The 12,626-nt window shown below is 42.5% G+C and overlaps 2 pseudogenes; both read left to right on the forward strand.

Moving 5' to 3' along the window:
• The first annotated feature begins 1,496 nt into the window (after positions 1–1,496).
• LOC119307457 lies at positions 1,497–6,530 on the forward strand (annotated as a pseudogene).
• A 2,555-nt stretch (positions 6,531–9,085) lies between these two features.
• Positions 9,086–9,936, forward strand: LOC119350515 (annotated as a pseudogene).
• The last annotated feature ends 2,690 nt before the right edge of the window (positions 9,937–12,626 follow it).

A 12,626-nucleotide genomic window follows, 5' to 3' on the forward strand; every position in this document is an offset into this window, starting at 1 on the left:
GTCTCCACTGGTTGCACAATTATCTCAAATAGTCCAATTATCCAATACAGTCAAAATCTCAAGTATTATCGAGTACCCCTAATTCCCAAGGGTTAGGGAAACAAAGCAATAATTAGATCAAGATTTATAAAAGAGGCTGAGGCAGAGGCACATCAAATTGGAGGTCTGATGCAGGGTACCTGTGCCTTCTTTTCTCCACTGATTCGGCGACTTGCCGCGATCTGCCGATAGGCGGCGAGTACAGCGTACGCCGTACGGGATACAGATGAAGGCGAAACAGCAAGGGCACTAAGCGCAGTGGGGTGGGATGTGCATGTATGCGTGCATATATGAGTCTGCGTGTCTATACTGATATAATAAAATAAAATAAAATAGAGACCGATGGCCTTCCCTCAAATAAATTTACCGGAACAATTTGCTGGTTATTCATTGCGTGCCCACTTTGTTTTATTTTTTATAAGAAGTGGATTTTATTTGCTAGAAGTGAAACAACAAGTGAATACAAATACAATGAGTACATATCTGGTCTTTGCATAGGTAGAGTCAACACCGACGCACGTACACAAAAAAACACGCCAGAGAATAGCAAAGTCATATAAGATCAAAATTATGTGTTGGCAAGGAAAAATAAAATAATACCACAAAGAGATGAGACCCGCGATCGGCAAACTACAACAATGATCATATCCACATCAAACATCTTATGACGTCACATGGATGAAGAGGTTCTTTAACAACAACGCCTTCAGGAAGGGAACGACACTCAAGCGTCGCGGTTAGCGGATTCAACCACCAAATCAGAATCTAATTTTTCACCCTGAAGAATGAGTCCGGACATATCCAAGCAATGCTTTCAACAAAGTAACGACATAAAAAACATCGCCGTTGCCAAATATAATCAACTCGAGTCAGACCTAGGCCTTCACTCTGGAGCTCAAAACCGGGTGCTCGAGTTGCACCGTCATCAACACCAGTCATGTGTTGTCATCACTGGTCATCACCGTTTTTTTACAATCCCAGCAGTTACTTCCGATGTGTGATCGTGGCCACTGCACAACATTCTCTCCGCATCAGGCAGCCATCCATGGTTTGCATCCCGTCATCGAAGCCATCCCACTGTGTTTTTATGGCTTTGCCTACTTGCCTTCGTCCCTGCTGTGTGGGTGAACACCAGCGATGCCTTGTTTTAAAAGCGAACTGTCATGCGTACGACATGTAATGGAAACTGAGAATCATTAGCTGTAATGAGTGGTCCCGCACATGTGGAAATTACATGCGTGTCGGCTGGTGTCGCTTGTTTTAAAGGCGAACAGTCACGCGCCAAAAAATTGTACGTACGACTGTATAGCTATTCATCTTCACATGATACTATCTATTCCTTTGAACTTGCCCGGGTTCTACAAAATGCATCACTGCAGCACCAAACACACACCAACCAAACAACAAACCAATTTGCTTAGAGGGAACAGCTCCAAATGAATCTGGCGACCGGCGCCATGGGCTCCCTGCTCCCCAAGCTGCTCGAGCTCCTCAAGGAGGAGTACAAATTGAAGAAGAAGGTTAGGGAAAGTGTCGACTCTCTCGAGAAAGAGATGAAGAGCATGTACGCTGCCCTCCGCAAGGTGGGCGAAGTGCCATGTGACCAACTCGACGAGCAGGTCAAGCTCTGGGCGGGGGAGGTGAGGGAGCTCTCCTTCAACATGGAGGATGTCGTTGACAAGTTTCTGGTGCGTGTTGATGACGGCTCTGAGCCTGTGGCCAACTCGAACAAGATCAAACGGCTCACCAAGAAGATGACCGGCTTGTTCACCAAGGGGAAGACTCACCATGAGATCGCAAACGCCATCAAGGACATCAACAAGCAAGTCCAAGACGTTGCTAGCAGGCGTGTGCGGTACAATGTCGACAATATTGTTGCTATGCCTGCAGCGGTGACTCCCATCGATCCTCGCCTTCGGGCTCTGTACACCGATGTGACAAAGCTTGTTGGCATTGCTGGGAAAAGGGATCAAGAGCTAATGAAGTTGCTTTCAGAAGGAGACGACGAGTCCAAGAAAAAATTGAAGATTGTCACTGTTGTCGGATTTGGAGGATTAGGCAAGACCACTCTTGTCAAAACGGTTTATGACAAGATTAAAGGAGAATTTGATTGCCGAGCTTTTGTTTCTGTTGGTCGAAATGCTAGTGCAAAAAAGGTTTTGATGGATATCCTTCTTGCTCTTGACATGTACGAAAGCCATTTCACCATATTGGGTGAAACACAACTCATCGACAAACTCCGGGAACGTCTCGAGAACAAGAGGTATGACCTGTCACTCACTTTATGATGGCAACTAGCTTAAGCTGATAATTTCTTTCAATTGGTGCTTGTGGAATAATATGCAAGTTGTGAGGCTTAAATGTATTGACGATTTTAGAGTAACTTCCACTATTTACTTCCTAACTGTCACCATTTTGTATATTTTCGTACTTAAAATATTATTTTTAATGCAGAATGCATACAAAATGTTACTACAAGGATAAAAAGATACTAATATTGTTATATCAAAATAGAATAAAAAAGGATGGTCATGAACTCTATATAGAGAGAGGTTGTACATAAACTACAACGAGAAGGGACGAAAAAGTGACAAACTGAGAACCAAAAGAAAATTTATGTGTTGAAACACAAGTATTAACTATGTAGTCTTGTCAAAGGATAAACATGAAATATGCATTAGAAATATCAATTTGAATGGGTTTAGCTGTACAATAAAAGAGTTCAACCTTTGTAGAATGTAGCTGAGCAAAAGCATCCATGTACCGTCCATTACTATAAACCCTAAAATAACTAGAAGTAATGAATAAGTGATAGATTGAGAGGAAGAACTGAGTATATATATGTATAAGGATCATTTAAGGGCTTGCATGGCATCATCTAAGAATACTTTTTCTTTGTTAACATCATGTGAGAATAATTGTGTTTTAATGTCATTGTGATTTGTATGTGTGTGAGAGTATCACACGAAGGAAAGTAGTTGAATAGTTTATATTACTACATAATGCAAACTTTCCGTGCACAAGTAGAAAATGACATAAATGAAACATGATGTGGGTTAATGTGGACGAGTTTTAGGAATTAAATTAATTTCAATTAACTTATAAATAAGACACATGGAGAACAAAATGGTCTAATGTTGTATAAGCCATCAATATTTAGACTTATTGATTAAAAATTGTCATAACCATTTTCGATAAGAAGAAAAATCCTACTAAAGGATATGATCAAATTTATAACTTTGGTATTGATACATACAAAAAGAAACAAGCAAGAATGGAATGGATTGAACGATATTCGTTCATGTTTACAAGACGAAATGTCTTATCGAGTTGAGTTTTTTCTTGGTATTATTGTACATTAATGGTAGGTCAGGGTATTTACGCAAACCAGATTTAGGTTGGTGGTTTGTAATCTCAATTTAAGCTCAATTGTTGGTAATAGTTCAGTTGATCAATACATGATCAAGGGGAACTAACGGTCTCCACTTAAAAAAGGGAGGACAAACGGTCACCACTAGTAGGTGAAGATGAAGAGATATATATTGTTGTTGCATATTAGCGCATGTGTCCAAAAGTCAGATATTATGCTTATAAAACTGTATAGTAAATCAAGCCGCACAAATGCTCGGGTCACTCCACTATTTATTTATAGTGGAAGGTGTGGTGCTCTACCAATTCATAAAGATGGACAGATAGAAAAGGGATTAGTATTTGGTTGAAACATGATCATAAATCAATAGTCTTTTTGTCTTGCCTGCCCGTAGTGGGTTGTATCACAAAGTATCATGCATATGATACTATTCTCTGATACTACCTTTGTAATGCTTAGTATTATAGATTAATATCTTTTGTAGTAATAGATTAGTATCTTAGATGACCTTATTTGTTGTCATGCAATATACTCCCTCCGTTCCTAAATATAAGTCTTTTTAGAGATTACAATATGGACTACATACATAGCAAAATGGGTGATTCTACACTCTAAAATATGTCTTTATACATCTGTACATAGTCCATATTGAAATTTCTAAAAAGACTTATATTTAGGAACGGATGGAGTATATAGTAGCACAATATATATTATAATACGGTGTTATGGTATGATATTCAACGCTCTCTTTCTTCATTTAATTCCATGTCACCTCATTAAAATTGTCTATTTGGCATGCATAATATTAGCTATGATACTCCCATTATAGGCAACCTAAGGAAAACTGATGGAAAAATAGAAAATATGCACATAAATATACTTCAGTTGAAACATGAGCATTTAATTTAGTAATAGCTCCGTCTTTTTATCCTTCCATAATTTTATCTCCAAGGCATATTGCTAGATTATCTTTAAATCTTACCATGTGTACAATTATTAAATTGATGATCTCATAATTAATATAGGTACCTCATTGTAATTGATGATATATGGGATGAAAAACTGTGGACAATTATCAACTGGGCCTTCTCTAAAAACAACATTTTTGGAAGTCGGCTAATCACGACAACTCGTATAGTCAATGTATCTAAATTATGCTGCTCATCTACTAATGATTCAGTCTATCAAATGAAACCTCTTAGTGATGATGATTCCAAAAGGTTGTTCTATAAAAGAATATTTTCTCAAGAGAGTGGATGTCCTCGTGAATTAGAAAAAGTGTCCACATGCATATTGAAGAAATGTGGTGGAGTGCCATTAGCCATAATTACTATAGCTAGTCTTTTGGCTAGTGATCAACATCTAAAACCAGAGGATGAGTGGCACATTTTGCTAGAGTCTATTGGCCGTGGACTTACCAAAGACCACGGTGTAGAGGAGATGATGAGGATACTATCATTTAGCTATTATGACTTACCTTCCCATCTAAGAACATGTTTGTTATATCTAAGCATGTTTCTAGAAGATCGTGAGATTATGAAAGATCAATTGATATGGATGTGGATTGCTGAAAGTTTTGTCCAATGTGAAAAAGCAAAAACTAGTCTCTTTGAGATCGGAGAGACTTACTTCAATGAGTTGGTGAACAGAAGCTTGATCCAGCCGGTATACAATTATCGTGGCTTTGTATATGCTTGTCGTGTACATGATAGTGTGCTTGATCTAATTTGTTCATTGTCAAAAGAAGAGAATTTTGTTACCATATTGAATGGCACCCATGATAGCATTTCTTCTCAGAGAAATGTGCGTAGGTTGTCCCTCCAAAATACAATCAAAGAAGAACATCAAACAATGCCTCTTATTTCTGGGAGTATATTACAAGTGAGGTCTATTGCCACATTTAAATCTGCTATTGGTCTATTGCCGCCTTTGTCGAGCTTCGCTGTTCTACGTGTACTGGGTTTGACTGGATGTAATGTTGGTGATCATAACCATCTAAACCTTCAGGACTTGGGGACTTTATTTCACCTGAGGTACCTAGGTCTGGCCGATATAGGAATTTCTGAGGTCCCAGAAGTTGGAAAGTTACAGTTTTTACAGGTGTTGGATTTGAGTGGAAATTATTATATAAAAGAACTTCCATTAAGTGTTACCAAACTGAGAAGATTGATGTGCCTACTAACCGAGCCTCTCTGGAATCTTCCAGATGGACTAGGAAAGTTGACATCAATGGAAGTGTTGGGTGAAATCTGTGGTCATTCTCTATGCACTGTGAAAGCACTGGGCAACATGAAAACATTGAGGAAACTCCAAATTAAATTTAATGACCTAAGCATGGAGTTAGAGGAAGCTTTTATGGAGTCACTAGGAGAACTTTCCAACATCCAAAGTCTAGAAATTGATGCCAGTGGCGCTTCCATGGATCTCTTGGGGGAACGTTGGGTGCCTCCTAGAAGTCTCCAAGAATTTATCGCCGACAAACATGGCATATTCTGCATGTTGCCAGCATGGATAAGGAGGAATCCCTCGCATCTGTCGCAACTATGCGAGTTGCACATATGGGTCGAGGAAGTGGGGCAGGAGGATCTGGGATTCCTTGGGAGGTTATCGGCTCTTCAGAGTCTCACATTATGAACCACCCGCCAAAGGCAACTATTCTTCAGTGTTGATGGGTTCCGTTGTCTGACAACAATCGTGTTGGTTTGCCAGTCGCCGGGCCGGATCGTGTTCCGGCCGGGAGCTTTGCCCAGGGCTGAAACTGTCAAGTTCGAAATCGGTTTGCGGGTCGCTAAAGAGGAGGCAGCTGGCGACGGTGGTGATTGGTTTGACCTGGGCATGGGATACCTGATGTCCCTTCAGAAGGTTCACGTCCGATTCTACACCTCCGGAGTGATGATCGGCGAGGTCAAGCAAGCGCGGGCTGCACTGGAGAACACACTCCATGCCCATCCTAATCGTCCCGTGTTTGGCGTCTTCTTCATCCCGGACATAGAACACGGTACGTAATTAAAACCCATGATGAGATGTCCTTTCCCTGATGAATGTCTTTATACACTGATCGACCTTCACTCTCTGTTTCTTTCTTCCAGAAGGCACAAGCGATGACGACACCTTCGTCTAGGAGAGTCAAGAAGTGAAGAACCTTCACGTTACAATCTTTCCCAATAATAAAGGTCAACCTTCAGGTTACATGCAGTTTGTTTTTCCGTTGGAAGGGAAACCATTTCAGTATTCCAGATTATGTATACGTACATGCATAGATCTTGTCTTCCTCCCTTATTATCATAAATCCACGTTTCTATAGTTGGTGACTTTACCGTCTGTCATTGTCATTGAACCGTATGTGTATCACCAGCTCCAAATTTGCAAAAAAAAGGGATTTTCAAAAAAAATGTTCAAGAAATCATAAAATGTTCGTTGATTCAAAAAATAACCATGATTTTGAAAAATGTGCGCATATTAAAAATTTGTGAATTTTGAAAACAATGTTCGGCAAATCAAAAAATGCTCACTAGTTGCAAAACAATGTTCGCTGGTTTCAAAAAATGTTTGTGAATATGTAAAAAATGTTCGCGGATTCGAAAAATATTCATGACTTAAAAAATTGTGAGTTTGTAAAAATATGTTCGCATATTCAGAAAATATTGAATATTTCTTTTTTTAGGGAAAAAATGTTGTCTTCAATTTTATTTTATTTTGCAAATTCAAAAAAATGATCATCAATCAATATAACCGCTATTCATCATGTCTTGCTATAACAACAATGTATAATTATAATCTAACATTACTTACTGTATGCTAACACAATTCTAACACTTACACATCAATGGGGCACAATAAGATTGTAAACATAAGCAGTTAAAAATACTATAACCACAATCTGGGAAAACAGGATACACTGTAAACATGCGGATGAAACATATACTTCTGTAACTACAAATAATTATGAAAGAAGCACGTAACAGAGAACTCATAGATTCTTGTTGTCAAAATTTCAGATTTTTATCAAATTCTGTTGAATGGTATGTTCATCTAGCTCCAGCAAACAATCTGTTTTAGCACCACCCATAAACTTGCAAACTACCACATGCTAAAGGTAAATCTTGGTACTAAGGGGATAATTATTTTTGTTGAAAGCCTTCAATGATACAAGGTTCACAAAATTACCATGGGCATGAACGAAAGTTCAAGGACGTCCCCACTTCTATGATGCTCCTTTCTCACTTTCATTTTTCTTTCTGAAAAAGTTTTAAATTCCCCACTTTATTTTTTGCTTTAAAATTTTTAAGGGCACACAAAACAAGAAAAAGACTCTCTAAAACTTTCGTGATGTCTCCCAGGCAACGCTTTCTTTAAAGCCAATAAGCTAAGCATAAAACTGTTCAAGGAATATTCAACCAAGATAGCAAGGTACATCGAAAACAATTTAATTATTAAAAATTTGGATCTTAATAGCGAGCACACATTTTCATGCCATACAAGAACAAATTGCGTGCTCATTGGGGTGGGATGTGCATGTATGCGTGCATATATGAGTGTGTGTGTCTGTACTGATATAATAAAATAAAATAAAATGGAGACCGATGGCCTTCCCTCAAATAAATTTACCGGAATAATTTGCTGGTTATTCATTGCGCGCCCACTTTGTTTTATTTTTTATGAAGTGGATTTTATTTGCTAGAAGTGAAACAACAAGTGAATACAAATACAATGAGTACATATCTGGTCTTTGCATAGGTAGAGTCAACACCGACGCACGCACACAAAAAAACACGCCAGAGAATAACAAAGTCATATAAGATCAAAATTATGTGTTGGCAAGGAAAAATAAAATAATACCACAAAGAGATGAGACCCGCGATCGGCAAACTACAACAATGATCATATCCACATCAACCATCTTATGACATCACATGGATGAAGAGGTTCTTTAACAACAACGCCTTCAGGAAGGGAACGACACTCAAGCGTCGCGGTTAGCGGATTCAACCACCAAGTCAGAATCTAAATTTTCACCCTGAAGAATGAGTCCGAACATATCCAAGCAATGCTTTCAACAAAGTAACGACATAAAAAACATCGCCGTTGCCAAATATAACCAACTCGAGTCAGACCTAGGCCTTCACTCTCGAGCTCAAAACCAGGTGCTCGAGTTGCACCGTCATCGACACCAGTCATGTGTTGTCATCACTAGTCGTCACCGTTTTTTTACAATCCCAGCAGTTACTTGTGATGTGTGATCGTCGCCACTGCACAACATTCTCTCCGCATCAGGCAGCCATCCATGGTTTGCATCCCGTCGTCGAAGCCATCCCACTGTGTTTTTATGGCTTTGCCTACTTGCCTTCGTCCCTGCTGTGTGTGTGAACACCAGCGATGCATTGTTTTAAAGGCGAACTGTCATGCGTACGACATGTAATGGAAAATTGAGAATCATTAGCTGTAATGAGTGGTCCTGCACATGTGGAAATTACATGCATGTCGGCTGGTGTCGCTTGTTTTAAAGGCGAACAGTCACGCGCCAAACAATTGTACGTACGACTGTATAGCTATTCATCTTCACATGATACTATCTATTCCTTTGAACTTGCCCGGGTTCTACAAAATGCATCACTGCAGCACCAAACACACACCAACCAAACAACAAACCAATTTGCTTAGAGGGAACAGCTCCAAATGAATCTGGCGACGGGCGCCATGGGCTCCCTGCTCCCCAAGCTGCTCGAGCTCCTCAAGGAGGAGTACAAATTGAAGAAGAAGGTCAGGGAAAGTGTGAGTCTCTCGAGAAAGAGATGAAGAGCATGTACGCTGCCCTCCGCAAGGTGGGCGAAGTGCCACGTGACCAACTCGACGAGCAGGTCAAGCTCTGGGCGGGGGAGGTGAGGGAGCTCTCCTTCAACATGGAGGATGTCGTTGACAAGTTTCTGGTGCGTGTCGATGACGGCTCTGAGCCTGTGGCCAACTCGAACAAGATCAAACGGCTCACCAAGAAGATGACCGGCTTGTTCACCAAGGGGAAGACTCACCATGAGATCGCAAACGCCATCAAGGACATCAATAAGCAAGTCCAAGACGTTGCTAGCAGGCGTGTGCGGTACAATGTCGACAATATTGTTGCTATGCCTGCAGCGGTGACTCCCATCGATCCTCGCCTTCGGGCTCTGTACACCGAAGTGACAGAGCTTGTTGGCATTGCTGGGAAAAGGGATCAAGAGCTAATGAAGTTGCTTTCACAAGGAGACGACGAGTCCAAGAAAAAATTGAAGATTGTCACTGTTGTCGGATTTGGAGGATTAGGCAAGACCACTCTTGTCAAAACGGTTTATGACAAGATTAAAGGAGAATTTGATTGCCGAGCTTTTGTTTCTGTTGGTCGAAATGCTAGTGCAAAAAAGGTTTTGATGGATATCCTTCTTGCTCTTGACATGTACGAAAGCCATTTCACCATATTGGGTGAAACACAACTCATCGACAAACTCCGGGAACGTCTCGAGAACAAGAGGTATGACCTGTCACTCACTTTATGATGGCAACTAGCTTAAGCTGATAATTTCTTTCAATTGGTGCTTGTGGAATAATGTGCAAGTTGTGAGGTTTAAATGTATTGAGGATTTTAGAGTAACTTCCACTATTTACTTCCTAACTGTCACCATTTTGTATATTTTCATACTTAAAATATTATTTTTAATGCACAATGCATACAAAATATTACTACAAGGATAAAAGGTACTAATATTGTTATATCAAAATAGAATAAAAAATGATGGTCATGAACTCTATATAGAGAGAGGTTGTACATAAACCACAACGAGAAGGGACGAAAAAGTGACAAACTGAGAACCAAAAGAGAATTTATGTGTTGAAACACAAGTATTAACTATGTAGTCTTGTCAAAGGATAAACATGAAATATGCATTAGAAATATCAACTTGAATGGGTTTAGCTGTACAATAAAAGAGTTCAACCTTTGTAGAATGTAGCTGTAACACCCCGGTGTAATGATGCTACAGTAACCCCTGGGGTTAAGTTATTCTTTTTGCTAAACAAGTGTTCGATCATAATTGTCTCCTTTCTCTTTTAAATTCCAGTTGAATTCAATTTAATGTTATGAGTGAAATTCAAAATGCTCAGACATGAACACAAAAATGTTCATCATGTGCCAAATAATCCACAACTAATATTGGTGGTGAACCAACATTTTTGCAAAAGGTTTAAGTGGCCTAAGCTACTTAAAGCAGTGACCTAAGCAATAAATTAAATGCCCTTTTTGATTTATAAAATTGGCAACTATTCCAAAAGCCACCCAACCTTTTTGAGGCAGTGCACTTTAATTCTTTGAGTTTGTTTTGGCCAGTGGCATAATTTTGCAAAGTCAATTGTGGCAAAAGAAAAATGCAAAAGCTGCTGGAAAAGAAAAACAAAAAAAAGAAAAGGAAAGAAGAAGGGGTGGGAGAGCCCCTGGCCTCCCCTTGGGCTTCGGCCCATCCCAGCAGGCCGGCCCACCTCACCAGCCTAGCCGGCCCAGCTCCCCGAAGCGCGCCCCCTTCCTGTTCCCCTGGTGCGCGCCGCTACAGGGGCGCTGTCCCCGCCGAACCACCTCGTCGTCGACGAGGAGGATAAGGTCGACCCCTCCCCTCGACGCCTCGGCCTCCTCCCCAGCTACCCCCACTCACCTCCGCCTCTCCCACTCCCCTCCGGATTCCCCCTCGAGCACTCCCCTCTCTCGGACCCGAGCGCGCTCGCCGCCGTGCCTCGGCTGTCCTCGCGGCCACCGAGCCCCATTCGCCTCGCCATCGAGCCCATCGTCTCCGCCGCCGTCGTCTACCCAGTCCCCGTCCGTGAGCGCGAGCCGGGAGCCACTACGGGGAGCGGATCGAGCAGCCCCCTTTCTCCTCTGTCGCCGGTGACCGCCGTCATCTCCGGACACCTCTGCGCTCCTAAGCTGTCGCAGGCTTTTCGTAGCCGCCCGGTGAGCTCCTCCCTTCCTCCTTTCCTCTCCTCGCGCCGTGCCTTTCGCCGTAGCCAGCTCGCCCGCAAGCCGAGCTCCGCCGTCCGCCATTGCCGTCGTAGGGCTCACCACCGAGCTCCTCCGCTCGAGCTAGTAGCTCCGACGAGCTCCTGGAGCGCCGTGGACCTCGCCCAGCTCCTTTGTTCGCCAAAACACGCACTGCAACGCCGATCCCGACGAGGTCCCGAACCCCACCGCCGCCTCCACTCGTCGCCGACGCAGTTCCGGTCACCCCCGCGTCCAACCGACCACACCATGCGGCGCGGCTTCGTCTTCTCGTTCGAACGCGCCAAGTCCCGGGCCAAATGACCCCCTGTGCGCGATTCCCGGCGAAGTCCGGCGAGCCCCGCCTCTGTTTTGGTCGCCGGCGGCGAAACCCCGACGCGGCCGACGTGGCACACCTGGGCCCCGCCTCTGGGTCACTGCCCGTGGGCCCCCTGGCCCCAGTTGACCACGTTGACCGTGGTCAACTGTGCTGACTGGGCGCACAGTGTCTCTGACATGCGGGCCCCATCGCATATTTTGTTAAATAAACGTTTTTTTTCTAAATAAAAATGATTAATTAAAACGTTAGTTAAATTAGTTAGTTAGTTAGTACTAACCAGTCACTGACTGCTGGGGCCCACGCCCCCTAACTAACCTTGTTAGCTTAGTTAAGCCTCTGTTAGACAGAGAGGCTGACAGGTGGGTCCCACCTGTCAGTTTGACTGGTCAGCAGAGCTGACGCAATGCTGACGTCACTACTGACGCAATAAACCTTTTCTGCTTTTAAAATAATTCAGAAATTGGTCTAAACTTTGAAAATCCGTAACTAATAAACCGTAGCTCGGATGAAAATGTTTTCTATATGAAAGTTGCTCAGAAAAATCCAACGAATCCGAATATGCGGTCCGTTCATCTGTCACATGCCCCTAGCATGCTGAACATGGAACTTTCCCCCTCCGGTCATCTGTCTGACACAGGTCCGGAACCGGGAAAACCTTCCCGGCTGATTTCCCCCTTCACCTATAACGTCTAGGACCGCGTTAGAGCACGCTTAGCGCTACGTATCGTCATGTCATGCTTAGTGTTACCTCTGTTTGCTATGTATTTACTGTTTCTTCCCCCTCTTCTCTCCGGTAGACCCCGAGGCCGCTGATGCCCCGGTGATCGACTACGTCGTCGACAACGACCCCTCCTTGCCAGATCAACCAGGCAAGCCCCCCCCCC

This window comes from Triticum dicoccoides, chromosome 1B, assembly GCF_002162155.2.
Source record: "Triticum dicoccoides isolate Atlit2015 ecotype Zavitan chromosome 1B, WEW_v2.0, whole genome shotgun sequence".
Taxonomy (NCBI): domain Eukaryota; kingdom Viridiplantae; phylum Streptophyta; class Magnoliopsida; order Poales; family Poaceae; genus Triticum; species Triticum dicoccoides.